The 27,813-nt window shown below is 32.1% G+C and overlaps 1 protein-coding gene across 2 annotated transcripts in view; it reads right to left on the bottom strand.

Moving 5' to 3' along the window:
- Nucleotides 1-26,862, bottom strand: part of 5-HT2A (5-hydroxytryptamine receptor 2A) — a 72,578-nt gene extending 45,716 nt beyond the window's left edge. Inside the window, exons 1-2 of one of the 2 annotated variants that reach the window (XM_036378107.2) lie at nt 26,734-26,862; nt 23,796-24,867 (exon numbers count right to left, since the gene is read on the bottom strand). The gene's annotated coding sequence lies outside the window, so the exon portion shown is untranslated. Of the gene's footprint in view, nt 1-23,795; nt 25,150-26,733 lie in introns of those variants that run through there. The other variant, XM_070109529.1, reaches the window with a different exon arrangement.
- Nucleotides 26,863-27,813: the final 951 nt, after the last annotated feature.

Below are 27,813 nucleotides of genomic sequence, written 5' to 3'. Positions count from 1 at the left end.
ATGGTGATATATGCATTAAGCGCGATACTCTTTGTATCAAAAAATTTTTTGTGGAGCAGGGGAGCTCTACTGTTTTAACTGTCTTTTGATATCTGATGTGTACCGGTGGATCTATGTTTATTGGTTTGCGCTAGTAAAATTTCTTGCAACTTCATTTACCATATACCTTCGTGATTCACTCACCATCTCTACTTCTTTAGCAATTCCAAGCATTTTGAAGATCCCTTATGATGTTGGAGATTCAGCATGTTGAGTATTTTTCACAATAAGAAAATATCCCTTTAAGAGTTGTCTCTGTATGCATATAATGAGATAGTTTAGAACTTGAAGCATGACTTTGACTAATTATTGTGAGAGGAATGATATGAGTGAACCACTTTCTTAGAATTTTTAGCAGAATATTAAAGTGTTTCCTGAGTTTCTGAATTGATTTTTCTATAGGGTTGACTAAAATAAAAAAGTATACAGTAACAGCGCTACTAGTAATGTTAGAGTAAATAAGCATATAATTAAATAATCGAGCTACCCTGTTATAAATATCGCTGCGTGTGTCACGACACGTATACATATGCAACCGATAGCTTCAATCTGGCGCCGTAAATGAGGTTGCAGTTGGTTGGTATGCAATTAATAAGTGACAAGGCACACTCACTTCATTTTTTCCAAACTTCCGAAAAAAATAAAAGTTTGCCATTTCCCGGCAAGATTTTTTTTCGCACTTTTGAATCAATAAGTACATAGTAATAAGCAAATAGTGAAAATGTTAAGTGACATTTAGATTCAAAGAATTTAGTTCTCAGTAAGTGTGTTGCAAGCAACTTAAATTTCATTTGATTCATTTTACTCACACACACCCACATACGTACATACTTAATTAAGCTTATTTTGATTAATCAAATTCGATTCCACATGGTAATTAAATCTGTTTGATATTTTCAGTTGAATTAAATAAATGTTGGGATTTGATTGAACATAACACCTTGTTAATCAATTGTCCATAATAACCACACAATTTCGCCTTTAATTTGAGTATTTGAATTTCACTTAAATGCTATTTTATAATTACAGCATCAAGCTTTATTTGGCCACCAGAGATGTGAATACTCTTTTGCACTCTATTACATTTCGAACATGGATTGATGTGTATTGCATGAAAAAATGATCTTAGCCAAGTGACTACCGCGGCTGGCTCGAATAAATTCTCGTCGAGTGGTCCAATTTGCGTACCACTTTTTGCAGCAATTGGTCCCGTTTGTCAGCAGTAACGCGCCGAATATTCTCTTTCGAGGCGTCAAACGTCTCCGGCTTATCTGCGTAAACGACGATTACACACAACCCCACACAAAATAGTCCAGCGGTGTTAAATCTCACCACCTTACCAATAGTTTCCTTCAATAAATTGTTTAGTTGGTTGTAAGTTATGTAGTGCTGTCTTGTTGGAGCCAAAGGTCCTCCACATCAACATCCTCCAATTTAGGCACGAGAACGTCATTAATCATGACGTTCCCTATAGAGTTCCCCCATTGATTATAGCATTATGGCCGGCATAATTTTTGAAGAAATATGGAACAATGATTCCCTCTGCCCATAGAGCGCACCAAAAAGCGATTTTTTGAGAATGTAACAGTGTTTCAACAATGACTTGTTGATTATCATCACTCTAAGTGCGACAATTTTGTTTATAAACGTACTCAAAGTTAAAAATGAGCTTCTTCGCCGAACACAAATTTCTGCCGCAATCTCTTCTGCCGCAAAATCTTCCGTAAAGTGGCTGGGCACAGTTCCAATTGTTGCATGCGATGGCGGGTGAACTCATTCGTGTCTTCTCTGATACTCTGCTACAAAGGCTAATTACCGCCTATTGATGAAAAATTGCAAGACTTACAAAAGTTGTTCCGCAGTAGGTCTGTTCATTATAAATTAGCAAGCCAAACTGAATGTAAATCAAGTAACAGCTGTCAAAAAAATAATCCCAAAAAAGTAGTGCCTCATTGAAAACTACTTGTCTAAAAATAACAACTATCTTTATATACGTTTTTTAGCACGACCTGCCTTTTGCTTCGAAAGAGAAAATTTCCCTGAGGTCAGGAAAATGTCATTGTAAGTCAGATCGCTCGATACGATGGCAATATCTAAGATAAATTCTAGAAACATTGTGAAATTTTCAGCATGCATGCACCATTTTACTCTGTTAATTTTTGAGAATACGAGTATCTCATACTCAATGCCATTCAATTCCATTCAACAAATGCTGGCACTCTTTGTATCTTTTTTCAAATAATATGGTATGCTTTTACCGATTTTTTCTTATTTAAAACTGGGAGAGCATTGTATTTTCATTTCTCATGTTTTTAGTCTTTGTAACCAACTGAACTGAATTGGGTTGGGAATGTAACATCGGCACTCCATCGAAAAACAGCTGTTTTAAACAGATGCATTGTTCTGTGGCTGGAAAATTATTTTGTGTTCATACATACGTATGCGTTACAAGTGTGGAGAGACGGACGGCCATGCATATGTACTTATACCAATTGTTCGTTGTTTCGTCTTTGCACAGGTCAAACAATACACCTCGTGTCAATACTATTGTTTCATTCATTTGCGAAAACACATTTCAATTAAAACAGCGCAATAAAAACCAAAAACAAAAAACAAGTTAAAAAAGCTGAAATGCAGAAAAATAAATAAATTAATGCCTGCAATTTGTAGTGGAAAAAAGCATGTAAACAGACAAGTGTATATACTTATGTAGAAGTATGTGCATATGTTGATTTCTCTAAAGCCTATTAAGGCGTATATTCGCATTTCTGGTTTATGGTAGTAAATGAAATAACTTTTCCAGCTCAAATCCTAAATGGATTACTGTGTTTTCATGTAAAATGATATAATCGCAAAAAAAAGTTGAACCACGACTAATTGACGCTTAATTTATTTACAATTTTTATTTAGCTGAAAATAATTGAGTTGTATTTAAGGAATATAACTATAACCAATTATGAACTCAAAAAGTTTAGTGTCATTTTATTATATCCTGAACAGGGTTTATTAAGTTTGCCAGGAAGTTTTTAACACCCAGAAAGAAAAATTGGAGACCCTATAAAATATATACATAAGTCCACAGCTGAGTTGATTTAGCCATGCCCGTCTGTCTGTCTGTCTATCTGTATATATACGAACTAGTCTCTCATTTTTTAATGATCGATCTGAAATGTTGCACCTGTTCTTTACTCATTAAGAAGCTGCTCATTTGTCGGAACGGCCGATATCGGAACACTAAAGCATACAGCTGTCATACAAACTGAACAATCGGAATGAAGTGCTTGCATGGAAAACTTTTTCATCTGGCGAGGTATCTTCACGATTTTAAACACGAGTTATTTTTTAAAGCAAAAATGTATTATCCGAAGAGATTGTTCAGATCAGATCACTATATCACATAGTTGACATACAAATTGAACGATCGGAATCAAGTTCTTCTAAGGAACCTTTGTATTTGTGAAGAGTGTTATAGCTTCGGTCCAACTGATGATTCACTTTTTCAAACAAGATAATCTAAAGAAATATGTACCGGAGTTTTTTTAACCGTGTAGTGAGTTAGATCTTTAAACTACTTTCAAAATGTCATTCTAACGAAATTAAATATGTGTTGGAAATCTTACATACCAAATTTGTTTAAAATATATCAACTTTTTTTCATATAACTTATCAAAAATTCAGTTTGGAATTACGAAAAAATAAAACTTTATTATCATAGCGTTAGTGGTTTAAGCGATATGAAACAAATGAATAGACAGATATGTGATGTTAAAATTTGCAACCAGCATGAGATTCTGCTGATGTGAGTTTATGAAAACTAATCTCTCATGCATTTACAAATTTGATTGAAGCCAGTTAGTCGTTTCCATTTTAATGGCCTTCTTTGTTTTATGCGGATAAATTTTTAAAAATATTTTGGAATACTTATATAGTACCATGGACGCACTATTCTGATTGGCTATACAAAAAAGAAATAACACCATTGATTTTTCAGCATGTGAGTCAACGCAATAAAAAATTAATATTTAATTAAATAAATAATCAAATAAAAATATACTATATAATCGTGGTTATTGAAGCTATAACACCCTTCACAGGCGCATTTTTTATAGTATGATAATCCATGCCAAAGTTCTTCGAAAGTTATAGCGATGTTTTATATAATAATCCATGCCAAATTTCGTGAAGATACCTTGTAAAATAAAAACGTTTTCCACACAAGACCTTGCGCTTGATAAATCAGCTGGTATGGCAGCTATATGCTATAGATTCCGATACCGACGGTTCTGTCAAATGAAAAACTTCTAGGTGACAAAAGAACTTATGCTAAATTTCGTGTTGATAGACAGACGGAAATGACTAAAGTGATTCAAATCGTTATGCTGATCATTTAGAATATACATGTACTTATGATTTTAGAATTTCATTTTCGATGCTACATGTTCGGGAAAAACAAAGTTGTAAACAACTGAATGAATGTATAAACATACCGAACCGTAAAACTGCTACTACAAGAAACAATGTAAAGCTGAAAGAGTAACAACTTAAGCAATAATATTACGTGTGAATAAGCGCAAAAACAAAAAGTACTAGCAAAATCGCCCACTCGCTTCTTTATTGACGATCGACTTAGCCACTTAATTCTTTTACTTGTCTGCAATTTCTTAATTCACTTGAAATTCTCGAGTTGAACCTGTACTAGAATTTTTTATGTAAGCATATACTTATGCACATACAGGTTGGTTGAACAGCTTTTGCTCTCACCAAGAAATAGCACTACTAGCTCCAAATTATTTTTCTCCAGTTGATACATATGTCGTGAGAACACATGCAAAGTTGCAAGGCATTCCGTCAATTAATTCTTTGTTTACAAGCCATTTAAAGTTGATGTGTTAAAGTATTTTTTTAATATGGAAAAAATTTAATATCGCGCAGTGATTAGATTTTTTGTTTTGAAAGGTCTAAAAGCAAAGGTAATTTATAAACAATTGTTAGAAGTGTATAAGAAGTCCTCACCTTCAAAATGCACCATTGAATTTTGGGCTGGTGAATTTAAATGTGGTCCTACTAGGCTTGAAGATGATCGACGCGAAGAACGACCAAAAGTTTGACTGAGCGTGAAATTGCTCGTACCATAAGCATCTCAGACGAACAAGTACTTCATATTTTACGTGGAGAATTACATATGAAAAAGCTGTTTGGAATGTTAGTGCCGCACACGTTAACAATTCAACAAAAACTGGATATAAAACAAAATTTTCTGCATAATTTGGAGCGTTTTAGGCAGAATAAACCCGATTTCTTGCGTCATTTTTTAACCATGGATGAGACTTGGATCTAGCACTTTAATCCCAAATTGAAACCAAAACGTTTACAGTGGACTGAAGCTGGTTGTTCAGCTTCAAAGCAGGTGAAGTCACAACGATCAGCAAACAAGGTCAAGGCATCAGTTTTTTGGAATGCAAAAAGAATTTTGTTGATTGATAACCAGCAGAAAGATAAAACAATCAACTCTGAATATTATTGCAGTCTTTGGAGCAGATGGATGAAAAAATTCGAGAAAAAAAGACCTCGAAGAACCTGAAACATTTCCTTCGTGGAAAGCGTTTTTCGTCGAATGAAGAAGCTATTACAGCCGTAGACGGGTATTTTGCAGAGCTTCCGGAAAGTTATTATAGGGATGACATAAAATTATTGGAGGAACATTAGAATAAGTGTATTGAAGTTAAGGTATATTATATTGAATAAAAAAATATATATCGTACCAAAAACAATATTTTTTCATTACGAGCGCAAAAACTTTTAAACCAACCTGTATTTGTATACATGTACTATATTTTTGTACATGAATCCGCAATTTAAAGCGTGATCTTATCGAATCAGTACAAATGGCGTAGTTTAAAGTTATATATTTGTTTTAAATTTGCTTAACTTTTCTTATTAACGAAAGGGATTTTTGTTCATTCTGTTGCGTTGTTAAATGTTATTTTTAAATTTGCTTAGTTATTTAGGTTACTGAGAGCTTTTAAATATTTACCAAAATATTTGTTGCTATTTTCGGAATTTTCTTAAAATAGAAGCTTATGCGTTACATGAATTTAAATTCTTATTCAACGAACCATATTGTGCAAAATATATGCAGCTAAAAGTTATAACTGATATATATAATATTATTAATTATGATAACTCGTTGAAATTTTTCTAATTAATAATGAATTCATATTATTTCATACTCTTACCACTGATTGAGAATCATTACGTATTCCAGAGTCAAGAGTCGAGCGATCCAAACGAGGGTTTTGTGTAATGCGCTTGTGAAAAATGCTACAGAATACCCATAAGTATCTTCACAGCCAACTAATAATGAAAGTAGTTTTGGAATCGGCAACCAGGGATGCACTTTTCTAACTCACTAGCTTTAAATAAAAGATGCAACTTGTGATATATGTGGCAAAAGCACGTTCAAAGTATGCCAAACCTAACAACCGTCTGACTAATTGAGAGTAGGTCGCCAAAAGCTGATAAAGAAGACGGTGCTACTATTTTAAACAAGGTCTTATTAAGTAGTTGCTATAGGGTTGCAAATGATGTTCGAAATCAAAAAACCAATGGATGGATAATTAGTAAAATTTATTTGACGAATTTAAAGTAATTTCGAGTCAAATTTAAAATACCAACTCGGAATTAAATATACTATAAACAAATATATTACTCTCTAGATAAAGAAAAGTAACACTTTGTAAGCTTCTCATTTGTTTCACATTATCATATAGTGTATAGAGTTTATCAAATTCCGATGAGATGACTCTTTAGTTTTTGTGAATATGGCCTAATACTGGTGAGCCGCATGAGATTAACGACGTTTGGTTGAGCGGATTTCAGTATTTCATCTTAAAGCGAGAAAAAACGTTAACTTTGGTAGCGCCGAAGCTAGAAGATCTTCACAAATACAACAGAATGATTACAAAACTTGATTCAGTTCATTTAGTTTGTACGCCAGCTATATGCTGAAGTGGTCTGTTATCCGCGGTACCGATAAATGAGCAGCTTTTTGGAGAGAAAAAAGGGTAGAAACTTTCGGCACGATATCTCAAAAACTAAAGGGCTAATTATATAATATTATATTATAATTGTATAGACGGACGTGTCTAAATCGACTCAGTTCGTCATGCTAATCATTTATATATGTACTTTATGGCGTCACCGATATTTCCTTCTGAGTGTTGTAAACTTCGTGACAAACTTAATATACCCTATTCAGGGTATAAAAAGAGCTATTGTTTTCTCGATCTTTCATTACTAACTCTCATATGTTGTTATTGAAAAGCATGCTTAATTAGAAAATATATATATGTATGTATACAAATGCATATAATATTGATAGCAACAACGAGAATCGCAATTTGACCAATGCTAACCACCAACTAGCAATAATATCGATGTCATTTGTTGGCAAATAAAAAAAAATGAAATATTGGAAAAGCATGCGTATTAACGCTGCTGCATCTGTTTCGCTTCGCTGTGGTGAACACGACAAAAAATAATTGGCAGTGATGCATTTGAGTGGTCAATAGTATTTCAGGTATTTGCGGTTATTCGTGTATTTTGTGGTTTTTTCTTATGCAATAATTTGTGTAAACATATATGTATGCATCAATCATATGCATTAATTATAGAACCAAAAAGTCTTATGCAGGTATGTGGCATCTAAAAAAGTTAAATATGCACAATTTTTATACTCTCACAACCTGTTGCTACAGAGTATAATAGTTTTGTTCACCTAACAGTTGTTTGTATCACCTAAAACTAATCGAGTTAGATATAGGGTTATGTATATATAAATGATCAGGATGAAGAGACGATTTGAAATCCGGGTGACTGTCTGTCCGTCCGTCCGTCCGTGCAAGCTGTAACTTGAGTCAAAATTGAGATATCTCTATTAAACTTGGTATATATGTTTCTTGGTACCGTAAGACGGGTGGGCAGATGGGCGTAATCGGACCACTGCCACGCCCACAAAGCGCCATTAATCAAAAACAAATAAATTGCCATAATTAAGCTCCACAATAAGATACAAGACTGTTATTTAGTATATAAGATCACATTTGGGAGGGTCATCTGCAGTTTAAAATATTTTTTAAAAGTGGGCGTGGTCACGCCCCCTTATATATTTAATGTGCATATCTCCTACACTGCTAAAGCCATACTAAGAAGGCAGTGTGAAAAGGGGTGAGATCGGGTGACAACCCCGCCCACTAACCATATAACGGTACTGTTGAAAACTACTAAAAGCGCGATAAATCAAGCACTAAACAAGCCAGAGACATTAAATTTATCTCTGGGATGGTATGAGATGTCTTTATAGGAACAGTTTTTAAAATTAGATAGTGGGTGTGGCACCACCCACTTTTAGGTGAAAACCCATATCTAAGGATCTGCTTAACCGATTTCAAAAAATTCGGTACATGATATTCTTCTCATATTTCTATCTTATTATACGAAAATGGGCGAAATCTTTCCCATATAACACAATTTTAGATTCTATCTGATTCTTTCACTTTTCACTATGAAAATCAAGCAAAAATTTTTGTATCGGGGTAATACTTTGCGTGAATAATGCGTTTAAAGTAAGCCGAACCAAAACTTTTCAAGCCCCTTGGTACTGAATATGTGGACCCCAGTGCCTATAGTTGACTCTTCACCGAGAATATCAGTCAATGTGTAAGATATATAATGGAAATTCATATAATAAAATAAATAAATTAAACTCTTGATAATATTTTAGTATGTTTTGTGTCAAAAATGGGTTGAATCGGATCAATACTTCCTTCAATATAAAATTTTGTCAACACCTGAAGTCATTTCCCGGGCTTTGATCCTTGCCAGTTGCGAGAGTATAAAATGTTCGTTTACACCCGAACTTAGAACTTCCTTACTTGTTCAGTTTTGTTATTAATATGCGTATATGTATATGATTTCATACAGGGTAGCGCTAAATTAAAATTTTATTTATTTATTTATATGAAATTTTTAATAAATATTGTTAAAAAAATATATAATAAATTTTTTTTTTAAGATTTACAAAAATACAATTATGTTTATTAATAAAAATTATTTTTACGCCAAAGTGTACTCTTTTGCTTCAGTAGCTTATTTTTTCTCCTATTTTAAGAAGTTATATAATTTCTGAATTATTCTTTTTCACGCCATGTAAATTTTTTTTTTCATGCTTACACCACTTTTCAATTATTAAAAGTAAGAAATAAAAATTAGTTATTTCTCATACTGTTGTTTTAGAACCCTGTTTACTATGAAGCGCATCTGAGGATGCCACTTTTTTGAATATAATTGTTGACACTTCAATGCTATTGATCATCAAATCAACTGAAGTTTACATAAATGTTTTTTTATGAACTTGAGTTGCTATTGCAAATATTTTGTGTGTTTTGAATATAGCCGCTTATTATGTAAATGGTTGAAAAACGAATGCGCATTAACAAAGGCACACTTTCCATCAAATATTCTGTTTCATTAAGCCATTACTAAAGCCATTAAAAATTGATATGAAATGACAAACCTCAAATAAAACATAAAAACAAATAAACGAAAATAATAGAAGTGCTGGTTTTTACTCATAGTATTTACAGTCCCAAATTGATCGCCCCCTTTTTTATAAAAATACAATGCTTTGGGCTTTTTAATGCAGTCATTCTTTATTTATGATTTTATCGCAGTAATATTTCCCTGCCGTTGGATACACTTTAAATAAATACGTTATTAAATACAATAAATCTCCGTCTATAGATTTAGTTCTAGCATATAGTATAAGGTTTTCATAATGTCAAATTTAATGGCAATCGTAATTAAACCAATTCCTGTCATTTCATTTTCATAGCAATTTATAACAACCTTCTTCAACCTCAACCAGATGTAGTAAGCACGTGTTATCGAAATTGAAAATTTGTCAGTTTAATGTCATTGCAACAGTGTGTACGATTCATAAAATAAATATTCTCATTATATGCGAAACGAAATGCGTTATATTGATTGAAAAACAAATATATTTATTAAGTGCCCTTTCTGAATATGTCCTATGGTTTCTTGAAATTTCATAACGACTGTCTAAGCCATTTTCAAGTATTCTTATTGCATTCAATGCTGCATTAATTTATAAAAATATTTAGGGTGCAATAATTTTCGGAACATATATGTAATTTTTTAGGGTCTAGTGATAATGTTTATGAGATCAAAATACTGATGTTTTTGTCATGGATTTTTGTACACTTAACAGGGTATATTAATTTTGGCACGATGTTTGCGACACCCAAACGGAAATATTGGTGACTCTATAATGTATAAACGAGATATAAATGATCAGCGTGACGAGCTGAGTGGATTTGGCCATGTTCATCTGTCGATCTGTCTATATATACGAGAATTAGTCCGCCAGTTTTACAGATATCAATCTGAAAGCTTGCACACCTCCTCTTAAGAAGCTGCCAATATTAGACAACTATATCATATAGCTGCCATATAAACTGACCGATCTAACTAAAGTCTTTGTAAGGAAAACTTTTTTATTTCACTAATATCTTCACGAAATTTGGCAAAGATTATAATCTCATCCAACGGTAAAATCTCCTAATATATTGTTCAGATCGGACCGCTATATGATATAGCTGCTATTATATTGATCGATTAATATCACGAAAGAGATCTTTATATACCTATGCTATAAAAATGCTCCTGTTACGGGTATTATAGCTTTGGTGTAGCCGAAGTTAAGGTTTTTTCTAGTTTATGGTAAAATAAAATCTATTAGCAATTACTTTGCTGCCAAGAACTTTGGGATTATATGGCCGTCATACTAATATTATTTGTTTCTATCACCTTATCATCTGAATTTTAACAAAATGTTTTACAGATTCTGTTTTTACTAAGTTCTAAGTTCTAAGGATCTATTTAGAAACTGTTAGACAAAAATCTCAAACTTTAACTTTCTGCCGACGAGAGAAGCTTCTGTTAAGGAATTAAAGAAATTATTTGTGAAAGTTGCAGCTAGAGAAAACGCCAAAACCAAAACAGAAAAGCTAATTATATGTAGTATATTTTGGAAATTAGTAATATAATTTGAGAAGTTAAAGTATCATATTGGCTGCAATTTGCTGACCGCTTCTTACAGTGGGCACCATTAGAATTGCATTTTATTAGATCTAAGCTTAAGAGACACACGCTGTTAAACGATTGGTCCGATTGATTCGAATAATGGTAGTCGAGACTACATTTTTATGCATTTTTAGGAGTACGAGTACATCAATAGCTATTCCATGGCTTATTTAAAATTGTGGTTAGTCCTCACTTAGCTCTGCCTTAATGGTCTTTTTTATAATCGAGTTAGATATAGATCTATATTAACAAACAAAATGATCAAGATGATAAGACGAGTTGAATTCCGAGTGACTGTCTGTCCCTGCGAGCGATACTTTAATTAAAACTTGAGATATATTGATGAGACTTGGTACATCTTTTCGCTAGTAGGTTGGTATTGCTTATGGTTAGTATCAGACTCCTATCACGCCCGTTAATCGAAAACTTATAAAGTGTCATAACTAAGCCAAAAATTAAGCTACAAACTATTTAGTACAAGGTATCGTAGTATGAATGGCCATCAGTGGCTTAAAATGTTTAAGAAGTGGGCGTGTGCCCGCCTCGTAAAATCAGATAATAAACACGCCCACTCCCCATATAACGGTTTTGTTGAAAAAAACTCACTGAATAAATGCGCTGCAAGCATTAAACTGTACACCGGAGAAAGTATGGAAGCTTTTTGTAGAAATGTATAGATATAAAAATTGCCACTGCTCTCCTTTAGGTGAAATCCTATATCTCAGCAACTACTTGGTCGATTTCAACTAAATTTGGTTTATGAAGTTACCCAAAATTTCTTATTATACACTGAGAAATCCGATGACTGCCAAGCCTACTTCCCATAGAACAAATTTTTAAATTCCATTTGATGTTTTCACTTCATAGTATACAAATGAAAAATCAATGAAGTTAGCAGATTTAAACTTTGCACAAATAGTGCCCTCAAAGTTTGGTGGTGTTTAATCTTATGCCCAAAAAATGTCGAAATCGGACTATAACTTTTCAAGAACCCAAACACCGAATATGTGAACCCCAGTGCATATGACCGATGGCGAACATATCGGTCAAACTGTGAGGTCTAGTATACTTGTATTACTATGTGGAAAGAATATTTTTGTGATGACAGCGAGCCATTGTGCCAAAAATGCATAAAATCGTGTCAATACTTCCCTCGTTCTCCATATGCCTAATATAAATATTTTCGAAATTCCGGTTGACTTTATATCGCATCTATCGGGCAATATATAAGAATAATACAAATAATATTAACAATACCTCTTGCCTAAAATGGATGAAATAATGTATGTTAATATTCGGATGTTAAAACATCCGCTTGACCTTATACTTTATATATTAAATAATCTGTGAGGATTCTTAATTTGCAAATTGCGAGAGTATAAAATGTATGGTTACGCTTTAAATAAGAGTTTTCCCTTCACTTGTTGATTTATACAAATCCATTCTTTCTTTATTTATTTAGTTTGCCTAATATATTTAGCCACCAGCAATTTAAATTTACTGAACTTTCGAAGTATACAAAACTCGTAACTCAAAATGTACAAGTACTGCTTAACGTTAAACAGAAATATTTAAGTATTTTAAGTTTTTAAGGAAAAGTTAAAAGAATTTAAAAGCAAGCCACTAATTGAAATTTATATATGTACCTTATAATAAATTAAAATTAATTCACATTTATAATACGATGTGTAAGAAAATAAACAATTTGATTAAGTGCAGCCGCAAATTGATCGACTCACGAATCGAATGAACCACACATAATTTTCATTTTCGACGTGAAGAAAGAACGGTAAATAAACCGGCGTAAAAATTTGTTTAATGTGCAAACACTGACATATACATACATGTACATATACTTGTATGTATGTCTGCAGTAAGTTTGGAACGGCGCGTTTAGATTAAAGCTTTGCCGCGCCGTCAGCTCATCTTGCAACATTTGCTTATGCATTATTTGCCGGTTGACTTGCCGCTAATAATATTTCCACTGCGTACACCTACCTTACACATAAACATACGGGCACACACCCACGCACAAATATTTAACTACACATTTTATGTTTGTAAACAAATAGCGGTCCGCTGCCGCCTCGACTTATGGCACTATACATTTCATCTCACTTTCGATCATTTTATTCTTTCCTTTTCCTGTTTTTATTTTCTCAAAAAGCTTGTTAAGCTTGAAAATTACAAAAGAAAACTATAATCACATATGTATGTAGTTATAATCATTTTCTTTCCACGCAACTGAAAAATACGTCAAATAAGCAGGGCCAATGTTCGGACAAACAAAACGTAAGTACAAAAAAATGTTAGTAAATAAGCGCATAAAAGCGTGGTATGTTAACTAATGGACGAAATACCATTACAGTTGCTTGGCGTAACAATGTGCTGATAGCTGCTGCTAACGTTAAATGTGTAGATTTGTTGAAAGCAAAGCAAATGTGACGCTGAAAAATGCTTTCAAATATTTACTTTGTGATTTGGGTATGTTTATGTGGTTATTGTTGTTGTGGTAAGTGGCTCCTGTTCGGCATGACTTTGCCCCTCCGATTTTATCGCTTTTGTATTACGGAAGTTTACATCTGTCATCGCCTTGACACTGACACACTTCTGTCACGTTGTTGTTGGAACACACTGAACTTGAACTGTGGCATACAGTGTTCGGCTGACAGCTATCAGCGAGCATTTCTTTGTTGTACACTGTATTTCGTGCGTATTTTTCGGACATGTGTATGTATAAATAGTTTCTCTTTCAGTTGCAGGAAAATCAAGTTTTTCGAGTTTTTCATTCACTTTTATCATTGGTTTGACAGCTAATTATAATAGTAATCTAAATGCAACCCTGAGGTTAACAATCAATCAATTAAACAATCTGTTTATTGATCCTCACTACATTTTTAACAACTGTTTGAATAGTTAGAAAAATTTAAGTAAAAACAAGTAAGAACACATATACAGAAACAAAAGATTTCATACAAGAACGTGTATTTGATCGGTCAGTTTGTATATCAGCTATATGCTAAAGTAGTCCGATCTGAAGAATTTCTTCGAATATTGTACCGTTGCCTTGGATAATAATCCATGCTAAATTTCATGACGATATTTCGACAAAAATAAAAGTTTTCCATACAAAAACTACATTTTGATCGTTCTGTTCGTATGACAGCTATACTCGTATGCTATAGTTTGCCGCACTGAAATAGTTCGAGGATTGTAGTAATGTTTGAGGTATAAATAATACCTGCTAAATTTCGTGATGATATCTTGATCGCCATCGCCAAAATAATACTTTTATAGTTGGTTTTATTTTTAAGAATGTTCGCCATCAATATACGTATAATATAATTTGTCATTTGCAAGTCGGAAAGGTTGATATGTTAATTATATGAAAAGTACGCTCAAGCATACACATTTGAGCTTTGCACTCGGAGGTCTTGTGGAATAGTAATGACAATAGTTTCTCAACCCCACCATCTAGATGGCAACAATATTTCAATAGGCGGCTGCGGTTTGCTACGATTTTTACCAAACTCTAACGTAATCCCGGAAACCGAAACTTTGACAAAATATTCGCAGCAATGTTTGAAGTTGATCGTGGCCAAGCAACTAATTTATTGTATATTATATATTTTGTTATATGTTTTAGTGAAGCGATTTGTTTTAGAAATCTATTACATTGTACTGTTTTCGTTCGTATTACATAAAAATAAAATCCAAATATGAGAAAAATCGCCATCAGTGCCATCTATCGTAGCAGAAAAACTATTATAAAACAAAAAAGCATAAGAATCTTCAAAGAGTTATGGTATACTTAAACCTCTGGATAAATATTTTTCGAAATACTTTAACCCTTAGCTCTCCTTGTACGGGTCACTTTTCTTTACCGCTAAATAATATTTGACAGAAATGTGAAATGAAAAATTATTCAACAAAATATTTGTCAATAAGACTTAGTGAGTAAAAGAGAGCCATGTTTTGGAGGTGGAAACGTTTGGTAAATTTCAAAAATATTGAAGAAAAAAATCATTTGTTCTCTTTCTGGTATGCCAAAAATGCTGAGTTTAAAAGCAAAAGTAAAAAGCTGTACCAAAGGCAATACGAGAATAAATTCGCGGGCGAGTAGTAAACCTTTTTGAATGGACTCTGTATGAAAAGAAAGCATAAATAGAAGAATTGTACTTATTTTTGATTTTTCCTTAAAAATCTACTGACTAATATTCAGTCTCCTTAAATACTAAGAGTGCTTAAATATGTTTAACTGGTTGCTTGTAGTTGTTATTATATATTATTCTTCGACCGTCAGTTAATCACAAGGCTTGGGGTGTTGAGTAGATTATCTCACTAATCTTTTTGATTTAGCAAGATTTCGCCATACAAAAACTACATTTGTTATTTAATCTAATCTATTCGAGCTCTACCTGTGCGACTCTGATTTAGCACCATTTGTTTGTCATACAAGTATTTTGTTTTATCACAGTTAATTTTGACATTAAAGCAATGTCAAGTTAATAAGTGAAAATGTCAGAAAATAGTCAATCAAGAAAAGGAGAGTAATGTGGAGTGAGGCTGTCGAAGCCGATCTAATAGAGTTGTGGCGAGAAAAAATGCCACAGCTTGTATCGGCTAATCAAAAACAACTGTTTTATAAATTTCCAATGGCAGTGAGAACAGCATAGATTAGTGAATAGATTAAATGTAATATAATCACTTCAAATTTTTGGTGGGAACATGGTATTAATCGGTTAAATTTTTTCTTCGATCTTCTCGTCTATCAGAACGCTTCTACGCTTCGGAACATTACACATATTTGACTTTGCTACATTTCTAATGAATTCAAATATTATTATTATATAAATAGAAGAGCCGATTATGTCTAAAATTTTATTTTATATTATTAGTCGACACGCTTTTGTGTATTAAACCTTGACAATAATTGAATTGCTCGAAAAATATTATTTTAATAAGAATAATAATTCAGAAAAGTTAAAAATCAAACGATCCTTAGGGAAACCTAGGGAATATACAATACTGCCAAAAATGTACACCAAAATCTACACAATCTGAATATAAAATTTTAGTCATGATTTTATGACTCAACTAAATACATATTTTTATGCATACCTAAAATATGAGAATGCACAAATGTATAGTATATGGACCCGGCAATAGAAAAGCGGAAATTACAAAATTGAATTTTACTTCAAATATGATAGTCAGTTACATAGGTCGCTGCGTGTGCGTCCTGCAGTAATTGGCAAAAGTGCCACTTTTATGAATACACCTCTACCATAGCAATTTTATCACAGGTACAACAGAAAATTGGCTAAATAAAGTAGCCACGCACATAGACACACTCACTTATATATATTAAAATTCATATAGTATGCGATTACACGCTCACAAGTGCTTAAGATGACAGGATGTCTGGTGAAAGCAGGTGTAAATTTTTCTCGAAATGCCGGCAACACAATTGCCAGCAATGGAGAAAAGTGGCACAAATACAAAAGGTAAATATTTAAGGCTTGCCAGCAAGCAGCCAAACGAAAGTGCAGAAAAATTGTTACACAAATTTGGTTTAGAATGAACACGCATACTCGAAAATTGTGAGCACTTGCGGAGAAGATGCGGTGGTGATATTTTGCAGTTTGTGAGTATAATATAATATATGAGTGTTTATATAACTTTATGTGGCGCATTAGTTGCCACGTGTCTGAATAGAAGTATTTTCGTCTAGGGACTGCTGATAAGCGAAACAAATGCGAAGCGTAAATTTTGAAATTTTGCCAATTTCAGCGGTTATTAAATTCATTTCAAGTTCATGTTAGTGATATACACAATTTATGACTGTGTAAATATAACATCTATGATATGAATTTAAAAAAAGTGATATCTAATTTTATATACTTATGCATGTATATCCATCTTTTCGTTATTCTTTTAACTTACTATTTATCGTTATTTATTGATATATACATACTTACACTATTTTTTGTCGAATTTATATATATTTAGTCTTTAATATTGAATAATTTTAGCATAAAGAAATATATAAAATCATTTCAATATTCAAACAGATACGAAAAATATCCACTAAATTTGTGATACAACTGCACACAAATTGTTCTTTGAAGCTTTAAATACGGGGCGTCCTCTCTATGTAAATTCTACCCTCTTGTTATAATCGTGCTTCAGATAGTTTTTGTTTAAGCGACTGAATAAGTCTATTTGCATTGTACTCAGTTTTGTTTCAAAAACTTGGCTCAATGTAATGACACTTAATGGATCCTGAATGCATTTTCAGCTCCTTAAAGTTCTCCAAATACAAGTATGATAATTATAGTCATTAACGCCGACAGACAAATCAAAATACGCCTTGTTACTTATCAACATCTCCTTAATGAAATCAAAATTTAAAGCCTCTCCACACACTGTATTTTCAGACTAGTGCAGAAGTCTTTGAATATTGACCATAGTAATTTACATATTTTTTTACCATCAGGATGTAGAGATTTTAGCAAACGTGCTGACTTTTTAAAAAAATCTGATACTTTGACGTGAGAACTTTTGATTAAAAATTATGATTTATGAATTACGATATTTTAAATAAAAAAATACAGTGTATTTGGGGCATGAGAAGGTAAGTTTACACCAAATTTTGTGAAAGAAAAAAATGTTGTACAAGATGAAAATAGAAAACCTAAAAACTTGGTTATATGAAATTTTCGCATATATTTTGAGGTTATGTTAAAAAGGTGTAGATACAAAAGTTGTAAATCTTTTTCGTACCTAATACAACTTTGTCATTTAAGTTTTTTCTATAAGACTCGTAGTTTTTTCGGAAATAAAAGTAAGACGTTTTTACTCTTAAATATTCAACCACGCCCTAACCTTCCTCTTGTCGACAGCAGATCGTTCGTCCATTATACAATATTTCCTTTGATTTTTGTTGTTTTACATTTCTTTTAATCCTACTTTGATTTTTTTTTGCTTTCAAAAATTATCTACCCTGGTCTATATAGCTCATATATTATATATTTCGCTGATCTAGTTACAGCAATTTTTAAATTTTGTTGTTTTGGTATGATTTCAGTTTTAATAATATAACATTTAGTTTGTATGCAAAATTATACTTTCAAATATTGAGAATAGTAAAATTATTGAATGCAGCTGCCAAATAAGAATTTTAGTAAAGATAAATATCTCTTTATGTCTTCTACATACATCGTAATCGGATGTTACTAGCTAAATATTTGTACAAGTAATATATGTAAACATGTGCATGGATATTTTAAGGGCGTCTCGGAATTAAAGTTACGTATACGCAATGGCGCGCTCAAAAGCTTGCGCTCTTTGAGAAAATATTTATATGCATAACTTAACACTTTATAAAATGTGTCAGTAAGTTTTTGTTATTCTTGGTGACTTATATATACATACTTACGAGGCAGAAAACAATTTTGAGCATAATATTGTGGTAAAGGCTCTTAAAAAAGACTGTTTTGTTCTTGCCTTTACATTTTTAAAATGATTGTTGCACTCGTATTATGGTTTTATAAAATTTTAGTCTCTGCTTAGCAAATTTTCTGATATGAAATAGCTTTCGTTCGAATATTACTACTGATGGAATTCTTAGTATTGACTGGTATTACTTTTTCGACAACCAAACCAGTAATCAGAAATGCTTAGTCCACTTCTAGCCACGATCAGAATATATTTCAAGTTGTTTTTTATTCCGGTCCATTTTTAACCTCAAAAAATTTGCAAGTTGTCTGTTTTTATTGAACAAGCCGCAAGCATCCTATCAACGTCAAAATCATTCTGTTAAACTTGTGTGAGCTCTTTTTAACCCATCTGACCCCTTGCTGGATGGGGACGAGATTTAGCAGCACTATTATATGTATATGGTATAAAGTATATTTGGGCAGAAAAAATAGCAGCTTTACTGCACGTTTAATTTCAGTTTATTGTCAGTAGTATATTTCTTGTTCATCTCTGTAGTGCTACTTTTGACTACGGATGACTGATGCAGGAGCCACAACGGAAATTAAAGTTTTACATAGAAAACTGAAAGATGTTGAACTCATACCGATTATAACTCACATACCTTTTTCAAAAATTTATATGTAATACTCTTGGTATTTGCTAACACAGAATTAAAAAAAAAAACATGCGATTAAAATAAAATTTTTTTTTTTATAAAATTCTATATGCATAAGGCTAAAGGAAAGTGCAGCTTTATGCAAATAAACATGAGGTATTTGTAGTAAAAGTAAATAGACCAGGGTAGATAATTTTTAAAAGCTAAAAGTATGATGAAATCCTACAAGTAAAAACTAAAGCACCCAAAAACTTGTATATTTGAATTTTCCACATAGATTTTAAGGTTATGTGAAAAAGGTATTCATACAAAAGTTATAGGAATTTTCATCACCTAGAACTTTGCCATATAATTTGTCCTATAGGACTCGTAGAGGGATAACCAGATAAACCGCTTTTAACCCTTAAAAAATTCAACCACGCCTCTCCTTTTCTCTTTCCCATCTCAGGCCACCTGTAGGTTAGTTTTCCTTTTATTTTTTGTTTGTCTGTAATTTCCAACGGGTCTCAACCTACTATGAATTTCTTTTACTTTTTATGATTTTCAAAGGCTTCTGCAGTGGTCTAACAGAAACATTTTACACGGTGACATTTTTTTGGAAAATGGAATTTTTCCATTTCCAGTTTAGCAAATTTTTTGAAGTTAAAAGCTTTTGATCTTCTATCACACGTAATTTGTATAATAAAGATTTATCGTAGAAGGAACTAACTATAAACAAGGGTGGGTAGAATGAAAATGAAACTTTTTATAGCATATTACATAGTAAACATGCAATTGAAAAGTTTCGGAAAACTTATTCGAGTTTTTTTTGCTAACCAAAATAAGTAAACAATTGCGTATTTATCTTTTGTCATTATTCATTTTAAGACGAATTACTTCTGCAAGTATTTAGTACGTGAAGCAGATTTCTTCTCCTTTAAAATTATATTGAAATCATCAGATAAAATAACAAGCATTCGCGAGCATATTTCTATAGAACGGAAACTTTGTGCAGAAGATGTAGCAAATGGAGCTAGATGAAAACCCAAAGAAATCAATGATATCAACAATTTTTTGATTTACTTAGAGCGAGTCATCCAATGTGATTGGTTGAAAAATCGATTTTTTTTCATAAAGTGCTTTCTTAACATGTCTAGAATACGGTAGTAAAGTGTTTTCACACTTCCCTCCATTTCAAAACGGCTTAACAGAATGATTGGAAATTTGTAGGATAAACTCGACACATGTATATGCAATAAATGGACTATTATCACTAAAAACTCCCAAAGAAAAAAAAAACACGTACAATTCGCAACTTTTTTTCAATTAATTTTTTTTGTTTCCGATAAGCCAATCAGTCCGAATCGTGGAGTAAGTACAAGCCCATTTACGAGGCGGGGTGTTCAGAACGCTGTAACTTATGTTCTAAAATATGTCGAAATATATGTTAACAAACGTACAAACGTCTATTTACTGCTAGTAGACAAAACAAACTTAAAAAATTCCGAAACAACAGGCCGTCACATGGTATGACCCTCTTTATAAAAATTGATGCATTAAAAATATTTCTGTTATCATCAAGCTGACTAACATGCATACATCGACTTCGAAATTGAGGATTTTTTTTTGATGATTGAAATTTTGCACGGCTTCTGTGAGTTTTCATTTCTATAAAAAACTGTAGAGCCTTTTGAACATTTCGTTTTTCATATTTTCAACGAAAGATAATCTCATTTTAAATTGTTCGATTCGGTTGCTTCATTATTGAAACTTGTTCTACAAATTGATAGAACAACATTCAATTTTCTTGCACTATAAATGAAGAAACTACTACTACTAAAATTATTATTTATATGTATACTCGTACATATGTATGTAGATATAAACGTATACATACGACAAATTCTTAATTTCGACAAAACTTCAGAAAAGCGATCAGCTCACAACAAAAATAATATTCGTTCACACTTTTGAAATACTTTTTACGTATTAAAGGCATTTTAAATACTGTTTGTTATATACAATAATTTGTTAAACCTCATTGATATGGTAACGCTGTGGTCTTACTTCTACAATACAAATGCTCCTGATTCTATTCCGTTCACTAAGCTGTTTTCATTACAAAACTGTTTCTCGCTTCACTATGTATATCGCTAATTTTATTCTGTGAAAAGATAATTTTAAGAAATTTAATATAATTTTTTTTTGCAATTTTAAAAACATTACTGCTTTTAAATATAGAAACCAAATATTTCTGTATTAAAATGTAAAAGAAAAATAATTATAATTTATATGCGCTATATTCATTTATGTAATAATTTCTTTTATTTCCGAATTGAAATTTAACACATGCAATTTCCTAAACTCTTTAAAAGAGTAAAAATGCAATGTAAGTTGATTAAAGTCATGCTTAAACGCATAAAATGCTCTAAGTTTTTATATGTTTCGATTCCAAATAATCTGCAGTTTATTACAAATTTATTCCCGCCATGTATCTCACAGTCAAAATACACGGCTGCATATTTTCCATTATTTACTAGTCCCCGCCTGACCCCCACACCTACCTATAACAGACATTCATGTAACCTAAGCGACAATAATCCGACTCATTAGCATATGAAATCCGCCTGGCAAAAGGCGACACATCATTTTATAAATATATAACTATCTACGGCAATATGGTAGAGCGAAATTCTAACGGTAATTGGGTGTGTGAAAAGCGAAAAACGTATTATGACTAGGCAAGCATAACAATTAAGCTCTGTTATTTGAGCAGCAACGTTTGACTTCGGGATAATCTTTAAATTCCTTGGCAGCAAGTAGCAGTAGGCGTTTGATCAAAGGATCAGGCGCTTACGGTGGTTGCTAAGCGATATGAGTCGAGTTTTTGGTGAAAAAAAGGCGCAAAGAAGCAATGCAGTATGATATGGTGCATTATCGTGATTCAAGAACGAATACTTGTTCCCCCATAATTTCGGCCGTTTCAGACGAATAGCTTGACACATAATGCTCAAATAATATTCTTTGTTGACAGTTTGGCCCGGCGGAAGAAGTTCATAGTGCAACACGATAATCACCACAGCTTACCATTTGATCATAGTTGCACATAATTGCCATTGACTTAACATCTCTAAACAGTGTCTAAATTTTAAATTTGATTTTACAACTGAAGATTGACACGTCATATAGATATTTCTTTGAGTGTATAGGTTGCTATTAAAGCTATACACTCGCCAATACATCTGATATGTTCAGTATTGTGATGTTCAGTATTGTGATGGACACAAAATAAGCACATGAGTTCTACTATTTAGAATTATATTGCAATAGAGTTGATATCTACCGAAAGTATTAGAGTTGATCAAAATAACAAAAAAGTGTACCAATCGAAAGGCCTAAAAAAACTTTAAAAATTTCAGAACCACCAAAATTTGGACATAGAATTGCCAACAATATTACAACAAAAATTAAGACTGCCTTTAAAAGAAAAATATGTAAAATCTAAGTGTAAGCAATTTTGAATATACTTATTATATAGGTATATTGTCAGTATATCTAATTGTCTTGCGCTTGTTTTAAAAAAAGCAAAACTTCATTATTGCTATTAAATTTACCGAGTGAATCCAGAATAACTACATTTTTTCTACGGGCTGTTGATCACCTCGATAGTTGGTTGGTTGGTATCCGATTCGTCTAGTTTTGGTTAGTAGCGAATCGAACAAAACTAAATTTGTATAATTTATAAAAACACTGATGGCATATCAAGCAGTAATGGCTGATTCGCAAACAAATTTTACTTCGCTTTGCCTTAGACGCTTGGATGTACGATTTTGTATGAGTTCGTTCACATTGAGCCGACGCAATGCAAAGCGCAGCAAATTCTTGCCAACTGCCATCTGTTTACACTTTGCAAACAATAATTTTTATAAGAAAAAAGTACAGAAAGCAAAGCGTTCATTCTGACATGCCATTTGGTTTCTTCGCTTCGTTATTAAAGTATGAATTGTCAAGCAAAGCGATAAAATTACAGGTAATAACAAAGTTATCGAGTTGAATTCGTACAAGAGAGTATGCGTATACCTTATTAAAGTGGTAAAACCGTTATCTTCAATGCTACCAAGTTTGATTTTGCATATCTTAAATCAGTTTTGCAGTTACAAATTCTTTTTATTTTATTATAATGGGTTAGTAAACCGATCAAAAAAGAATTGTAGCACAATAGCGCATACGTCAGAGGACGTAGGGTTGCACCACAAGTACGGCCTGCTTGTTTGAGCATTTCGTATAGCTTGTTCGATTGGCTACTTTCCAACGCTTGGCGAATCGAAGACTGCTTTTGTTGCCGCTTTCACATGCACACATTATTCATAGAAGAGCATTTATAGGCTAGGAGAGCAGCGCTTAACCTAGCGAGCAGAGAAATGAGTGATGAATCGAAGACAGCTGATTAATAAATGGTCAGCTCATCCGATTTGTGCTTTATCTAAAGTTAAAGTAGTTGTAGTGTAGTACTCACATCGTAAACTACTATCCAATGATGCTGCTTTGCTTCACAATGCTTTTAGGCTGGCAACATTGTTTTAGTTGTCTCAATAGAATTTTCACAACAAACACATATATTTTAGAAAACATCAAATTTTTACACACTTGATTTATACTTTTAATTTAATTAAATCGTATACATTTAATAAAAATATGCTTTTTGTGTATCTTAATTAAAAGTTTTTTTTCGACCATAGACATTTTATTTTCACTTCTTTTTCACAAATTGCTTTAAAGTTTTCCGTTAAATTCCTTCAATCTCATTTTGTTTGATTTTTGCTTTAGAGTTTTTTTTTTTGCCAAGTGATGACGATGCGTTCGCCTGCTCAAAGTTCGATAACCGTCGACGCGTTTGAGCAGCTACGTTTACATTGTCGGCGTTTTGCTTAGTGTTGCCTGTTTGTGTGCTTTAGCTTAAATTTCTGCTTGCCCATTGTAGGTTTTTTCTACTTTTTGTTTGTTGGTTTCTAATGCGCGCCTATTGAGGCGGACTGTGTACTCATTGGTTGTGCCTTTATTTTATTTTTTCTAAGTGTTATTGTTATTATTATTGTTGTGCGTTTTGTAGCATTTTAGCATGCATGACTGTCGTTATGCTGCTATTATTAAAATTCAATTGTTGGCAATACTTTTGCTTTCGTTGCATTTTTTGGATGCATGTTTATCGGAGTTGTTTTTTCAATATTAATTTTACTTTAATTTTTTATTTATTTAATTTAAATATGTTTATAAAGCATTTTTTTGCAGTTTTGAACAATTGTTTTATATATTTTTCTATAATTTATTTTATTACGTATTTTTTAGTATAACTAACAAACACATTGCGTTTAAGCCAATTAACTTTATTTGACAAAATTTTCAGAGGAACACTTTTATATTCTTTTTCTCGTATTCTCTCTCATTAAAATTAAATTGTGTTGTTGGTTTTTTCACTTTTTAATGTCTATGGAATGGATGCTTTCAATGCTTTATTGAATTAATCTTTTTACTACCGTTTAACTTAAGAATCTTTCACTCTTCAATTTTTTATCACCAAGATTGTAAGTCTGGAAATGAAATGCCATTAATTTGATATTTAAAATATGGTATATTAAAGCTCGAATGTGTAATAGTCATGTGCGTATATATAATTATATATTAACACCATGCTAGTTGTGCTGCTACGTGGTCAATATTCAATTGACGAGTACGAGTTGAATTACGACCTTGACCAATCGTAGCGTGATTAAATGATGCAATAAAGTAGTAAGTTTGAACACCATTAAACCTCATATGAATTAAAAAAAGATTAATTTACTTGAAGTGTGTGATAAATATTTGCTTTTATATAATATATATAGCTGTCATACAAACTGAACTATCATTATTAAGTGCTTGTAAGGGATCTTTTGTATTTGTAAAAGGTATTATAGCTTTAGGTGCAACCACAGTTAACGTTTTATCTTGTTAATTCCGATTTTGCAATTAAAAATTACATTTTGAATTTTATATTCTAATATTTTGGATTAAAAATTAGATTCTAAATTCATATTACCGCTTTTTTAACTAAACAATTCATAACCCTAATATTGGCTACCCTACTTCGTAAGAGGTTTGGTATGATTTCACACATTCTACATTAATATGGATGTATATGCTCCATGATTGGAAATATACTGAAATGAATTTTATTAATGAAATATTTTAAATAATAAAAACAGAGAGTAAAAGTCAATGATTGAGTAAAAAATATTTTTATATTATATTTAGACGCAAATAATTTTTTGGCCCTTGTTGACTTTAAACCGAACTTGTAAAAGCAAGAACATTATACTTAGTATTAAATATCACTAACAATACAATGGAAATTTAAGGTATCCAATATTATTAAATGGAAGCCATTGAATAATGCGTTACAAATTCCATAAAGAACAATTTATATCTATTTTTTTTTTTGAATTTGGTGGATTATGTATTATATGAGTAAGCTTCACCATAAGCCATAGAATATTAAAGCAACTTTTTATTGTTTTTGCTCTTGCTTATTTTTGTAATTTAGGAACGTTTCTGATAAATAAAAACTACAATATAAGATAAAATTGGCAAAGAGGTTCACCAATTAAAAAATACGACAAATTAAAAAAAATAAAATGTAAATATTCGATTATATTTTTTTTTTGGCTCTATAATCTCAAAGTAAATTTCAGATATGTGTGTGAAATTTTTGTTCAATTGCAATTTTTTTTTGAATTTTTATTATTTTTAAGTTTTTTCAATACTGACAAAAATAATTATAATTCTTGCAAAAAAAATTCCAACAAATATGTAAAATCATATTTTTGTTAATTAATTCATGTCACGCACTTTTCTCCTTTAATTATTCAAACATGTTAAGGCTTAACAGTTTTAATCTTTCAATAATAGTATTAGTTTTTTGCAACTACTTTTTTTTATAATAAAATATGCGCACTCATATAAGAAATTATATTTGTACGTTTTAAAAATAATATATCATCGATCTCTTTTTATATCAAATCCTTTACACATTTAATTGCTTGAATGCTTGTTAGGTACATTGTCTTTTTACTTGTAAAGTAGAGTATTTTTAAACGTTAATTTTTTTGTTAGTACTTATTTATTTTTTAACGTTTTTAAGCTGCTACTCATTACTTCTTAAGCAGTGGATTATCCACTTGAAATTTTGTTTTGGTTTTTGTTGGCAATTTCAGCAGCTTAAATTGTATGTGTGTATGTATTTAAATCCGCGTTTTTGGCTCAATTACTGTTGCTGCGGCAAATAAATAAATATAAAAAATCACAATTCTATTTATTTTCCTCTTCTTGCTTTATACACACAATTTTTTGGTACACTTATAAATATAATTCTATATTTTTATACTATTTACAACAATAAAGTAGTTAAATGGCAAAACCTTTAAACAATTAAGCACAACTCGCGTCGATGATCAATTAACTTGGAATTATTTGGCAATTCGATAGTGGAATATTTGCCGCGGTCACTTTAATTGCTTTTTATCCGCGCTTACCAAACGTCTCGCGGCAAATTTCAAAACAAACTGACTATGCGATTTTTCCAAATGGTCCAGCAGCAGCATGTCATGTACGTTGCAAGGTAGCTGTAGCGGTGGCCGCACCCGACGGCAAAAACAAATGAGATGACAGCGACGACAGCGTCAAAAATGCTTTAGAAGTAACAACAAGACAAACAGCTGACTGTGAGAGCATTTCACAGCAGTACGAAATTGCATGAAACACCTACATATAGACATGTGTAAATATGCAGTTACATATATTTATGTGTGTTGCTATTGCATGTAGAAGCCACCTCACGTTCACAGTAGCAACTTTTCCGACCGCTAAGGCTTTCGCAAAGCTCATTTTCTTTCATTCTCTCTCGCTAGCACTCACGCTTGCTCTCCACTGTCGCACAAAATAGTGGGAATTTTCATTTGCTTGACGCTCACGAAACGCTGGCTTTTGTTTTGGGTAATATTTTCCCTCCAAACCATAGGTTAGGGTCAAATGTGCGTGGTCGGGTAGCATGTAATATTTTTCGCAGAACACGTGCTGGCTTTCCAAACAAGCGGCCACACCACTTTCCTACTTACATATTTACATATTTATTGTATTTGCTACAAAAGCAGACAGTCATGATTATTGTTATTGTGTTTTTTTTAATGTTGTAAAAGTATTTTGTTGTTCATTGTATTTGTTGTGTTTTACTATGTGTGGCTACTGGCTTGCCATTCATGGTATGCTTCTCATACAATATTTATGTATTTATGCATGTAAATATGTACAATATTTATGAATGTGGGTTTGCTTGTAATTTATGAATGCTGGCTGGCGCTCAATGGCTTCGGTTGTGGCCACGATGACGTTTGGACAATTATGAATGGTAGAAAAGGTGGGATATTTTTGGGCTATACCAATTATTATTGTCTTACTAATGGCTATCTGATAACTGTTATAATAATTATTACTGTTGATTG

This window comes from Bactrocera oleae, chromosome 2 (assembly GCF_042242935.1).
Source record: "Bactrocera oleae isolate idBacOlea1 chromosome 2, idBacOlea1, whole genome shotgun sequence".
Taxonomy (NCBI): domain Eukaryota; kingdom Metazoa; phylum Arthropoda; class Insecta; order Diptera; family Tephritidae; genus Bactrocera; species Bactrocera oleae.
This window is presented reverse-complemented; position numbering and strand designations above follow the sequence as displayed.